This window comes from Micromys minutus (genome assembly GCF_963924665.1).
Source record: "Micromys minutus genome assembly, chromosome: 28".
NCBI lineage: Eukaryota > Metazoa > Chordata > Mammalia > Rodentia > Muridae > Micromys > Micromys minutus.
In genome coordinates this window covers 15,554,617-15,567,834 of record NC_137963.1, presented here as the reverse complement: position 1 = coordinate 15,567,834, position 13,218 = coordinate 15,554,617, and the positions used below count along the sequence as shown (strand labels likewise).

The 13,218-nt window shown below is 45.8% G+C and overlaps 1 protein-coding gene across 1 annotated transcript in view; it reads right to left on the bottom strand.

Annotated features, from left to right (window-relative positions):
• Positions 1 to 13,218, bottom strand: part of TEX48 (testis expressed 48) — a gene marked incomplete at both ends in the record, with an annotated part of 32,685 nt that overhangs the window by 3,444 nt on the left and 16,023 nt on the right. The gene's annotated exons all lie outside the window — the stretch shown is intronic.

The following is a 13,218-nucleotide window of genomic DNA, read 5'->3' as shown; positions in this document are numbered from 1 at the left end:
GGAAATGAGGGTTTCACTCTGCCAGCTTTGTCTGTGGTAAGGTCTCCAGGGTTGAACTTGAACCCAGTTCACCAGGCAGGTCTGTTTCCTAGATGAACATAAAACCATAGCTGAAAAGTGCTAGTCCTCCATCTGTGTCTACACACCAGCCAGGATCCGCTGCGGCAGGCTCTTAGCTCCTGCAGAAGTAGATGGCTGGCGATCAGGCTTTAGCTAGCTCTGTGGTCTACCCCCACTTCTAGGTACATATTCTTGCTAGTGTCTACAGGAGTGAAGTGTTAAATCTATGCAAGGTGACCCCCGTGGTGGTAGCTTGGCAGTAAGTGTGAAGTCAGCGCTCCCTTTGTTTCTCTGTATTCCCCTCCAGAGCCTCTAAGTTACTCTCATTCCCAGGTCCCATAGCAGCATGGAAGAAGTAGGTTTTGTGGGGCAGTGGACCGTGCCACCAGGCAGAAGAACTGGGAAGGTAGTAACAAAGTCCAGAACCCTGATAAGACTCATAACTGAGAATGGCAGGAGTTCGAACTAGCTCCCAACCAGATTTCTGTTCTGGAGCACATGACCATGACACCCAACTAAGAGAACCTTGACAATCTGTCATGTAGCACAGAGCCTCGAGTTCTTCATGCTAAATAGGTATCTAGTGGCACTGAGTGTTTAGTCAATGGACATCCTACAAAAGGCATTTAATCTCTGGCTCACCCCTAGTAAGTCATATGCATTCTCATCCACCATAAAAAAAGCAGTCTGGACAAGCAAGGACTGTATCCTTCATCAGTAACCCCTGGGGGTGGGGAGGCTTCATCATACAGAGCCTTGCCTAAGTGTCCTGTAGTGTACATTCCTGACACTCACTCTGAGCTAAGATGGATTGCCCTGCCCTGGGCTCATCACAGGCCCATGGACCCCCATTTCCAACTTCTTGAGGTCCCCAGTGGTATCTGGGTACACAGAAGGATGGGAGCCCCTGTCCCCAACTCTTTGAGGTTCCCAGTGACATCTGGTTGTCCAGGAGTTTGACAGCCACAGTCTCTGTCCCAGCCTCTGTTGCTTCTCACCCAGGGAAACAAGAGCTGGGACCCTTATCTTAGTGCCTCCCTGGAGCCACCTCATGTTGGCATCCCATGAGCCCGGCACCCCAGAGGCAAGGAAGAAGCACAGGTTAGCGTCTCTGCATTTATTGTGGAACCGCAGGTTCAAGTCCTGGTGTGGATGTTTGCCATATGGATTTGAGTAAGCCCATCGACGGTAAGAGGAAGTTACTCTGGGCAATCCCTCCAAAGATCTCCCCCGTGCCAATGGTACAAGAATATAGAATCTTGTTCTAGTCCCAAGCTTCTTTTATATGTCAACCTCTTTAGACCTCTACATATGTCCCATTCTTGTGCTGTGCCAAAACTTTCTTCTTGGGCATTGTTGCCATATATTGATTAGGTGTCTGTCATCCCACCCAGCTCACCATGTGAGATGCCTGTCATTGTCACCATCACTTGCCCCTCTCCTGACTGCTGTACTGGTCTCAGCTATCACCAGCTCTTGCATGAATCACTTCAATAGTCCTAACTGGTCTCCCCGTTTCTCTTACCACTAATGATTAATGTGAAAGCTAGGATCCCCCTGTTAATATGTGCTGTGCAATAGGTGTGCTCAATGGAAAGCTAGGATCCCCCTGTTAATATGTGCTGTGCTCAGTGTCTCCAGCGGTAGAAAAGAAAGGACATAAAAGGTGAAGAAATATAGCGTTGAAGAAAGAAAATGACAATCTTGAAATGATAGGCATTCTAGTTCTAAAACTCCACAGGTGAGGACCAAGAGATGACACATCAGATAAAGACACTTGCTTCCCAGACTGACCTTATGAATTCAACCCCCAGGGCCCACATGGAAGAAAAGAACTGACTCCCACAAGCTGTCCTCTGATTGCCACAGGTATGACGTGGCACATAGTGTGTGCTCATGTACGTGAATGTGTGCATGAGTGTACGTGAGTGTGAGTGTGTACGTGAGTACACACACACACACACTCACACACATACACTGTATAAATGACACCTGAAAGGAAGATTTAGGGAGTATGATTAACACCAAATGTAACAGTAGAAGTTAGAGTGACTCCAAAGGGATGAAAAGGACAATAGAGGTTACACACACACACACACACACACACACACACACACACACACACAGAAGCAGAGATTGGAAAGGTGTTAAAAGAGGGAGAACAGTGGTAAGCAGAGAGCCAGAGGGAGGGAGGTGGGGGCAATGGAAGCCTTTGAAACATGAATGACAGACTCCCCCAAGTTTGATGAAGAACTCTGACCTAAGTACTCAGAGTACGCCAAGAATAAAACTCTTAAGTTACTCCACATAAATCAAATAGCAAAAAATTACAGGAAAAAACCCCCTTTCAAATGTAAAAATCAACAACAACAACAACAATAATAATAATAATATATTTGCATATAAGAGGTAAAAACCAAGAATGACAACTGATTTTGCACCAGAAAAAGTTTGAACTAGAAGACATCTTGAACTACAGAAATAAAAGCCCCAGAACACTCCTGGAAGCATTTTTTCAATACTCATGGTGAGGTAAAGGCATTCACTCACAAGGAAACAGGGTAAGAGTCTGTGCTCCGAAGACTATGACTAAAAACTTCTAATCGTTTCCAGGAACATGATTGGCTCAGAAACACAAACCTAAAGTAAGTGACGAGTAGGAGACCCAGGAAGAAAGACTGGCATGAGAATTTTATGTAAAAGGTTCCTCCCTCACCCCCAATTTTTCCTTCCTAACAGGTCTTTGGCAAGTTTTCACTGTTCTCAGAAGAAAACCCAAAGTTCTTACCTAGCTCTTAATCAAACTGTCACATTTCCCCTGTCTCCATACGCAGCAATCTCAAAAAGTCCCGTGCCTTCAATTCCGGTGATTTCTTAACCAATTTTGTTCAAGGCGTCCTGGTTACTTTGTTGATTAAAAACCCACCAAACTCCCAGCTCAGGAATTTATGCTTACTTTAACCTCCTACTGTATTTTTAGAAATACATTTTTTCCCCTCCCAAGTCTTTGTTTTTGTGTTACTTTTTCCTTTAGTCACACAATGAAGACTTGCATGTTTTACTGCTAACCCCCGCTCCCATTTTTCTGCCATTTTCTTTCTTTTTCTTTTTCAAAATAGATTTATTTATGTATGTGAGTACACTGTCGATGTCTTCAGACACACCAGAAGAGGGCATCGGATCCCATTACAGATGGTTGTGAGCCACCATGTGGTTTGCTGGGAATTGAACTCAGGACCTCTGGAAGAGCAGTCAGTGCTTTTAACTGCTGAGCCATCTCTCCACCCCCTTCTGTCATTTTTCGACACGTATTCACTTACTGCGTTTACCATCTGCCTTCCTTCAATGGTTTACAGCTCAGGAATTATGGATTTGGCTCAGCGCTGATTTGGTGTTAGTACACAGGGTGGTGTGGCCAGTCAGTAAATGATTGTTGAATGAGCGAACCCCCATTACTTCCTTTTTGTCTTGGGGTTGTAAATTTCTAGAGGAAGTAGTACGTTTGGTGATAATTTTTGTTTCGGGGACATCATAACCTAGGGGACAACCTTGTGATGTGCCAGGCTGAATCTTGACTGCCTTGTGAGACTCTCTAAGCCGTTTACAGGAGGGAGTTATCCACCCCTGCCCCCACCTCAGCTACTGCAGATCAAATATCCTGGATGTCCATGCTCCCATTTTAGATGATGGTCCTCTCGTTCACTTAGAGTCCAGAGCCAGATGTTTGCCTCCTATAACCCCCGGCTCTCATCCATCAGTCTTTGGACTTCCATGTCCCAGTATCTCCTCAGTCTGTCATTTCCCTTCACCTAACCATATCCACCATCGCTCCTAACGAGACCACTGCCCAACCTTTCGCCTTGACTTGTTCTCCCCATCTCGAAGTGCAAGTCTGTGCTAAGGCCTTCATAGGGGCTCCTCATCCCACAGGTCCAACTCCTTCTGTGATTCCACTGTTAGTGTCTTCAGACTGACTGAGCATCTCTGTCTTTCGCTCATCATATCATATCCAGTGCTGGATGAGCTGTTCCCCCATTCATACTTCTGCCGAAGGATGGATCCTGTTACAAACAGTGTTCCTTGAAAACAGAGCATTATCCGGTGCTTTTACTCCTCAGAGTTTAGCACCCAGCCTGGCCGTTACAGGAAGCCGCCTCCTGAAATCAGGATGAGCTTTCATAGCCCTTCCCAAACCCTCCTGTCCTGTAGTTTGGGCCACGGTCTGCCATTGTACAGCAACTGTTTAACTCAAGCTCACTGCTACCGAACACTCTATTGTAACTGGCTGTTTAGTAGTCACCTACATGGACAGTAGCCAATGGGTGTTTACCTATTCGGTATATATTTCTGAGAGCTATGTTCTGTTGGGTGCTGGCTATTCCGTAACGAACAAAATAAAATGGACAGGTGTCCCACTCATAGGAGGTCAGTAGTGACAGGGGTTTTACCTCCCATCTTTATTTTCCATGTCCTTAGTACCCATCCTGGCACTTTGAAAATATCTGAACAAACACAGACTTCTTTCCCTTCTCCCAGCTGATTATATATATATATATATATATATATATATATATATATATATATATATATATATATATATATATATATTGCACATAAGTGAGCCCTCATGGTGAGATACACCCAACAGAATAGATACATATCTGTATGATGTAGGAACCTTGGACCAAAAGGCCCGGCCTGAGTGATGAGTTCTATCCCTTTTCCAATTATCTATCTATCTATCTATCTATCTATCTATCTATCTATCTATACACACACACACACATGTGTGTGTGTGTGTGTGTGTGTGTGTGTGTGTGTGTGTGTGTACATATGACATTTAGATCTTGTGTTTACGAGCTCCATCATTCAGCAAACACCTTTGCAATTAACCTGCCCGAGTTTTGCTACTTGTTCTTGGAGTGTGATCTGTCTTGTCCACCTGGCCCTGTAAAGTATCCCCAGTTGCTAGTCAACTGGCCCTTTAAGAATTCTTAGCTGTTACAACTGCTTGACCTGATAACCTTCGGTGTCGGTTACCTCTTAGACTTCTGGGGAAAGGGTAGGATATAAAAAAGCCAGTCGAGGCTGAGGAAGGGATTGGGCTAGCAGAGTGAGAAGGGAAGGCAGTTGGTGTAGAATCGGGATAGTCAAGAGGAGAAGGCAGTTGGTGCAGAAGACATTGTTAGGAAATAGTTAAGCCAGGAGAAGTTGAGCAGATAGGCTACAACTGTCATAGTTTGGAGCTGCTAGTGTAGAGCAAGCTGGGAAGAGGGACTGAGTAAGCAGACGGTTGGGGAACTGAGGGAGGAATGGTTGGGAGAAACATTTGAAACGTCTGGGCTGGAAATTGGAAGGAGGGCTGGCAGGGAGTTAAGAGAACTGGTTACTGTTTGTAAAAACAAACACTTTTATTTCGTGGTTTACACTCAGTTTCCTTCATTTACCCAGGCATTGGCCTCATCCTTACTCTCTGAGGTTGCCGTGCACACACGGAAGAATGCTCTCCAAGGAAACAGTAGGTCCGTAGGTCTGACCAGCCCCTGGCCGCAGGTCAGCCTGGAGAGCCCCCCCGGCTTGAACTGGCTGGTTTACTTTAAAGGAATTGTTGAGACTTTGCCTCGGGCTGTATGAAACCTTGGTGAGCACACGCTCTGTCTTGTTAAATCAAGAACCAAAGTCATTTCCCTTAGCCTGTGCCCTGGAGTGACTTCCAGGCCACAGATCACATGGTCTCTTCTAGATACTATTTGGTTCCGTTAAGACTCTGCACTGGTGCATTTTTCTTTCAAGTTGATTACAGTGTCATTGTCCCCACTTAGCATAGTCCCTATGCGTTACTGGCCTGTCTTCCTGGAAACACTGCTCCTCCCTGTTACTTATATTCTCAACCCTACTTAATAAATGTCAACCATTTCACCAGATGATGGGGACTTACCAAGGCTATTACGATGAACTTGGTTTTTGTTTGTTTGTTTCTTTGCTCATTTATTTTAGACAGGGTCGAACTGGATAGTCCCTGCTGGCTTGCAACTTGCTATGTAGATCAGGCTTGACCTTGAACTCCTAGAGACCCTCCTGCCTCTGCCTCCCAAGTGCCGGGACGAAAGCTATGTGCCAATACTCCTGGCCTATTATGAACTTTGGGTATTAAGAACAAGGGATTTCAAGAGGGGCTTTGAAGACAGAGAAGACTGTCCAAATTGCTCCACTCAGAGCTACCTTGCCTGGCATGCTCTGGGGAGAAAAACAAAGGAAGAAAGAACAAAAGAAACTGAAAGATCCTACCCCCACTAGAACCTTCTGAAACCTACTTTCTTTGCCCTCTTTTCCCACCCAACTTTCCCCTCACACCCACATATACTTCTTTTATAGCTAATTGCTCAACTTTAACACACAAGAACCCCGATAATTCACTTGTCAGATGCAGAGAGGGAGATTTAAGATAAGAGTTGGCGGAGTGCAAATGGTTAGGGTCCTCTCAAATTTCAGAGGAGCAGACAGTGTCTGCATCTAATTCTGGCTTCTGTTAGCCAGTCGTTGCTCTGGAATTTCATATCTGTGTTGAAATGTTTATTTAACGCTTGGCCATCAACAAAGGGGGAAAAAGTATTTAAAAACAGGGTGGAGAAGACCAGGATATCTGAGTAATCTTTGTATAATTAAAAAGCAAAACAGGCTTGAAGAACCCCTTTGAAAGCCACTCTTGAGCACAGAGATGCAGAGTCACAAATAAAATAAAAAAATGAGTTAATACTCCAAGCACTTTAGAGGAATATTCTCGGGTAGCCAAGAGGTTTATTTTGTATAAAAGGCTCAGACTTAAAATGGTGATGGTTTGAATAGGAATGGCCCCATAGGCTCATAGATTTGAATGCTTAGTCACTGGGGAGTGGCAGTAGTAGGAGATGTGGCCTTGTTAGAGTAGGTGTGGCCTTGTTCTAGGAAGTGTGTCACTAGGGGTGGGCTTTGAGGCTTCAAATGCTCAAGCCAGGCCCAGTGTGTGTCTCTCTCTTCCTGCTGCCTGTGGATCCAGATGTAGAATTCCCAGCTGCCTCTCCAGCACTTTATCTGCCTCTGTGCCCTTGTCTGTCTGGGTGCTGCTATTCCATGCTTTTCACCAAGAAGATAATGGACAAAGCCTCTGAAACATAAGCCAGCCCCAGTTAAAGCTTTTCTTTCTTAAAGTTGCTGTGGTCACGGTATCTTTTCACAGCAGCAGAACTCTGAGTAAGACATAGGAATGCACGGGAAAAACGAATCTGAATGGGGAGTATCATCATCACTTGCTCCATTGTTGAAACTCAGACTGTCTGGGGTCCATTCCTGCCTGGATAAGTCAGAATCTTAGGGATGCTAGAGACTACTGGTTCATATGGTATCATTGTGCTTTCCTACCCTGCTGGAATCTAATCAACCTGTATCTCAGCTAAAGGAGTAGGCAGCCTTTGAAAGTAGATGGCTGTGTTTAGATGTCTAGACCAGCAATTCTGCAAAGCCTTTTTTCTCCTTTTGCTTCTTCCTTTTCCTCCTTCCTCTTCCTCCTTCTCCTTCTTTTTTCTTCTTCTAAGTAGAACCTCCTTACATAGCCCAGGCTGAACTGGATTTCTACTGCTTCTTTGTTTCTCTCTCTCTCTCTCTCTCTCTCTCTCTCTCTCTCTCTCTCTCTCTCTCTCTCCCTCTCTTACTCTCTCCCTCCCTTCCTCCCTCCCTTTCTTTCTCTCTTTTTCCTTACTTCCTCCCTCCCTCCCCCTCCTTCCCTCCTTCCTTTCTTCTTCCTCTCCCTCCTCTTCTTCCTTCTTCCTCTCCTTTTCTCCCCTTCTTACTCTCTTCCTCCTCTGAGTTTTTGTTTCCTTTTTATCTTAAGACCAGGTTCTTTGTGTAGCTTTGGCTGTCCTGAAAATCTCTGTAGACCAGGCTGGCCTTCAGAAATTTGACTGCCTCTGCCTTCCAAGTACAGGGAATAAAGGAAGGTGTGCACCATTACCACATTACCACCTGGACTGCCTCGGCTTCTTGATTGCTGTGTTTACAGGTTTTCCAATTCGTAAGATATTGAAGCTGTGGTTGTTTCCTGTCAACCACTCAGCATGTGCTTATTTAGAGTTAAATGACTTTTAGGCACCTCTGGTCCAACACACGGCACAGCAAGAGATTGAAAACTAGAGCTGAGAAGGAGCCGGAAACCTGGTCTTTGTCAACGAAAGATCCAAAGACAGCTGGTGACAGCGGCAAGATTCAGACAAGTTTGGAGGATCTTCTTACAGCTATTATTGAGGGAGCTGGGGGGGAGGTGACACAGAGAGGGGAAGAGGCAAATTCTAGGCACAGACCTGGATCCCTGGGAGGATGCTGACATAGCCAGCTCTTAATGAAAGCACCACTGGCCAATCTGAGGGACGAGCTGCACTGGTATCATTTCATACTAGGAGGTCCTAGATGACCGAGCACCTCTTGTCTCTGGAATCCCAGGAGTCTTTGGCCTTAGTGCCTCCCCAGACCCTTATGCGCTGACCGAAAAGCTCTGCTCTGTCTGTGGTGCAAACACAACTCCTCGTTTAACTGGAAACAAACTCCATTTCTGTGTCATGTGTTAGACAAGGCTCTCTCCTCCAAAATAGTTTATGTGCATACAAGAGAACACAACTACTCAAACTCCCTCTCCCTTAAACACACACCGTGTTGTTGTGTTCTTTTTTAGTTATGGACCTTGGAGAGATCACGGCCATTGGCTGCGCTGCAGGAACTTACAATGGGCTCTATGAGGCTGCTGTGCTCTCTGTGTCTTTACTTGGCCATCTCAGTGATAGGGAGTTATAAATTGCCTGCCCTTTAGAACCGGGAAATCTTTTAGGGAGACCAGCAATGCACTTACAAGAGCATTATCTGGAAAGTCAATCTTTTTCTGAGGCAGGGTCTTCTCTAGCTCAGGCTGGCCTTGGACTCTATATTGCCAAGAATGATCTCAAACTTCTGATCCTTCTTCTACTGCCGGACTGTTGGCATTAAAGGTGGGCGCCACCATTCCTAGTTTTTGTGGGATTGGGGATGGAACCCGGGCTTTGTACAGGCCAAGCAAGCCTTCTACCGACAGAATTCCATCTCTAACTCCTTGGGGGTGTAACTTCATGATGACTTAATAGAAAAATAATGCACAGCTTCTTAAAGCCTCAGCCCTTCAGTCTGCTAATGAGAAATACGATCTACAGCAAAGGGGTTTGTGAAGACCAAGAGTGGCTGGCACAGCTCTGTGGCATGCTGTCAAACCTCGGTATGTAAGAGTTGAGGGAAGCAGAGGGTGGCGAAGACTTTCATGCAGTACTATGGCCCATCCCTAGATGGGGACAGGAGTCAAAGAAGAGGCTCTCGGCTCGTCCCCAGGCAACTGTGAGCTTCAGGTCGCTGGGGACTTCAGAACCAGGCTGACCAGGTGAAGCAAGGTCGCTAAGGTGAAGCAGGCAGGATTCCAGAGCTGGAGGAGTCACTTAGGGTCATTCAGCACTGGCATGGGGATGTGGCAGCCAGAAAGAGAGAAACAGGGTAGAGGCCAAGGAAGTACTGCGTCTGATGCTGGCAACAAATGAATAGGCATCCACAAGTGTGGGGACACTGCCAACCCTTTGGTGCAGGAATGCCACCCCTCCCACTTTTAGGTCTTACCTTTGAGCCTCTTCTACTTGTTGCTGGCAGAGAGGAAAGGAGGCTGTGATGTCATAGAGCTGGGAACCAGGGAATGTTGTTGACAGGGCTTCTGGACTAGACCATAAGGCGGGGAGGAAAGAGGCTATTGTGACCTGCTGACCCTCCCTACACTGGTCCTTCTTTCTGTGTGCGATGGCAAGCTGTCCGCCATTGCTGTCCCTCAGGGCACCAGAAATGAAAGTTTTTCTATGAGGAATGCTTTGAGGGTTTCAGGCCAGCAGGGGGCGCTATGACACTACAGGCAGAAAGCCTGGGGCAGGGTCTGTCTCCTAGTGTCTCTGGCTATTAACCTCAGGTCTTCATACTTCAGTTGTCCTTCTGTAAAATAGGAATATTTTGTGTTCCTATTAAATAGTTAAGTGTCCTCTATAAATTTTCAGGATGAAATGACATCAGAGTGGTAAGCATTGGACAGGTGCCTGGATGCTGTAGTGACAATTCCATGGAAGGGGAGTGGTGGCAATGTGTAAAAGCAAGTGACATTTCTTTCCAACCTATCTTCCAGAAAAAGAGGAATTGATTCCTAATGGATTCCCAGAAATTTTCTCACCCTATGGGGTGGGCTTTCAGTTCCCCACTTGGAACATCTTGGTGCTATTTGGGGAAGTCACACTAGGTGAAACCCCTCCATCAGTGTCGTCTTTGGATGTATGTAGAGGTCACGGTACAACAGAAGAGGGAAACAGATGTAACCCAGTGCTGGGTTTATGTGCTGGTGGGTGATGGGGGCTAAGCAATCTTTAAAAGCACCAGTGGCAAATAGCACTGCTTAGTAGGGGCACTGAAGAGTCTCAGGTCTGGCTGCCAATCATCTCCCTTGTACCTCTGTTGAAACTTAGACTCTCTGGGGGTTCGTTCCTAAACAAGTCAGAATCTTAGGGATTCTAGAGACTGGGTACTAGTATGATTTCAAAGCTTTCCTGGTGATCTCTGTGCGTAGTTAGGATGTACTAAATTGGGGCCAGGGAGATAGCTCAGTTGGTAAAGGCTTCTTGTGCAGGCATATATCCCTGAGTTCAATTCCTAGGACTCATGCAAAATGCTGGTATCTGTGTAAGTATGCACAAATATACATATACTATATGCTGAGTACTTTTGCTGTTTGTGTACATATGACTTCAGGGCTGAACATCTTGCATGGATAAACAGTTAAAGGCTCATCTCTAGGGGAGGATAATTCTCCCTCAACAATCATGAGTTGCCTAGAAAACAAACCCCTTACTACTGGAATTTATTTACTCAAAGCGAGTCTCCTTACTGGATGCGGTGGTACGCACTTTTCAGTCCTAGTGTTGGAGATGGAGAAAGGGCTTGCTGGCTGACTGCTGTGGCCTGACTGCTGAGCTCCAGGCCAATAGAGGCCTTGTGTCTAATGACAAACTGAATATAATAGCTCATGGCTTTAATTCTGGCATTCCCAGAGGCAGGGGAGTCTCTGTGTTCAAGACCAGCCTGATCTACACAGTGAGATCTTGTCTGAAAAAGGTAATCAAACAAAACCAAACAGCAGCAACAACCGTAAGGAAACGAGAGCTAGGTAGGCGCGACACCGAGGATGTCTGGTGTCCTCTGGACTCTACATGCAGATGCGTATACAGCTAAAAATGGTGCTGAATTACAATGCAGGGATCATGATATGCCCACATGGCGGCTCTCAACTCTAGGCGGCTTCTAAAGTGCTCGGAGAAGCTTTAGAAAATGCCAGTTCTAGCTCCCACCTCAGTAGATGACTTTCCCTCCTTCCCTCCCTTCCTCCCTCCCTCCTTCCCTCCCTCCCTTTCTCCTCCCCCTTACCCCTCCCCTCTTTCCCCCACCCCAGACAGTATTGAAACCCATTGGCTTCCAGAACAGCTTTGCAATTTTGCTTTATTTTTGTCAATTTGATACACGCCCATCATGGATTCTGGATCACATACATCCCTCATTCTCATCCTACACGTAAGGAACCCCCCCCTCCCTCGAGAAGTTCCCCATCCTGCCTTTCCTTTTGCCCATTCCTTTTGGTTTTTGGGACTGACTGGGCTTGGTTAAAGCTGTGTACATGAACATGGATTGGGGGTTATTTATTAACAAGTGGCTACAGCGTTGAAGAAAATGACTCCCTTATGCTTGGTAGCCCTCAACTGCCGCTGGCCTCTCAGGGAGTGCCTCTGGAACCTCTCCCTCGCCTGTGATGGAATGTCAAAGACCTTGTATAGATAACCACAGTTCCCACGAGTTTATGAGTGAATGAATGTGTCTCGTCCAGGAGACAGCATTTTATTGCTCTATAACCACCATCTGCAAGTTAACTTTCTTTCCTCTTCCTTCTCCCATGATGTTCCTTCCCCCAGCCTTGGAATGGGTGATGCAGATCTCTCATACAGGGTTCAGAACTTAGTCTTTATGTATTCTGAGCATTTTGACATGGTATGAGCCTCTGTATTAATTATTATACAACAAGAAGTTTTTCTAGTTAAGGCTGATAGCAACAATAGTCAGTAGGCATAAATATAAACATTTAGAAGGCAGTCCATCTGCTCAGTAAAACAACGGCACTAGGGTCTTCCCTAAGCCTTGTTGCTTTCCCGGGCATGGGCTTATGGCTATGTTTAGAGTAATGGGTATAAATTCCCTCAAATCCAGTCACAAAGAAGTTGGTCCCATACCAAGCAGTTTCCATAAGGCCTTTGTTCCCAAGTTTCAGTTACAGCTCCCAACAACCTCACTTCTCTCCACATCTCCTTGTTCCCCATTATTGCTTAGCCCCCCTCCAACACCTGTAGCTCTTCTCTCTGCCTTGATCACTTGTCTACATGGTTTTCAGAAGATCCTTCATTTTCCCATTGTCACGGATGCATCCTTTAGGTGAGCCTTGTACTACACATGAGCTTACAACCACGATCGCCCAACAGTCAGACTCGAAAGTAGCTTACTCTTGGAATCCTTGTGGGCTGAAACCATGAACTCTGGTGTTAAGGAGTTTGTGAAGCAGTTCGAGTGAGGTTGTTTTAGGACACAGGGGGCAAAGGCAGTTACATTTCCAAACAGTTTCATTCTATGCAGCTGTAAATGTGGACAGTCTTTGAATCCTTGTAATACAAGCTCAAATTTCATGAGTCACGCACAACACTGTTTATATATTCAGACTGGTGAAAATACTGAGTTCCCTTTATACCTGGGAAGTGAGACTTTTCCTGTTTGGGGTGATTTACTGTTCAAGGATGTCTGATAAGGCTGCTTCCTTCTCCCTGGGCCTGAAGTGAGGAGATTAGCCAGGAGTCTTCTGTCTTGGTTTGGTTGAGGCAGTCAGCAGTGAAATCATAGAATAGGGTGAGTCAGGTCTGGGGACAGGTCACCTGGCTAGAAAGTCTATCATTTTAACTTACTGTTTGACTTTGGCCTTGACCATATACCCTTCTGATCTTCAGGTTCCTGATGTTTACAATGGGAATAATTAATAGAGGTGATGTGAGG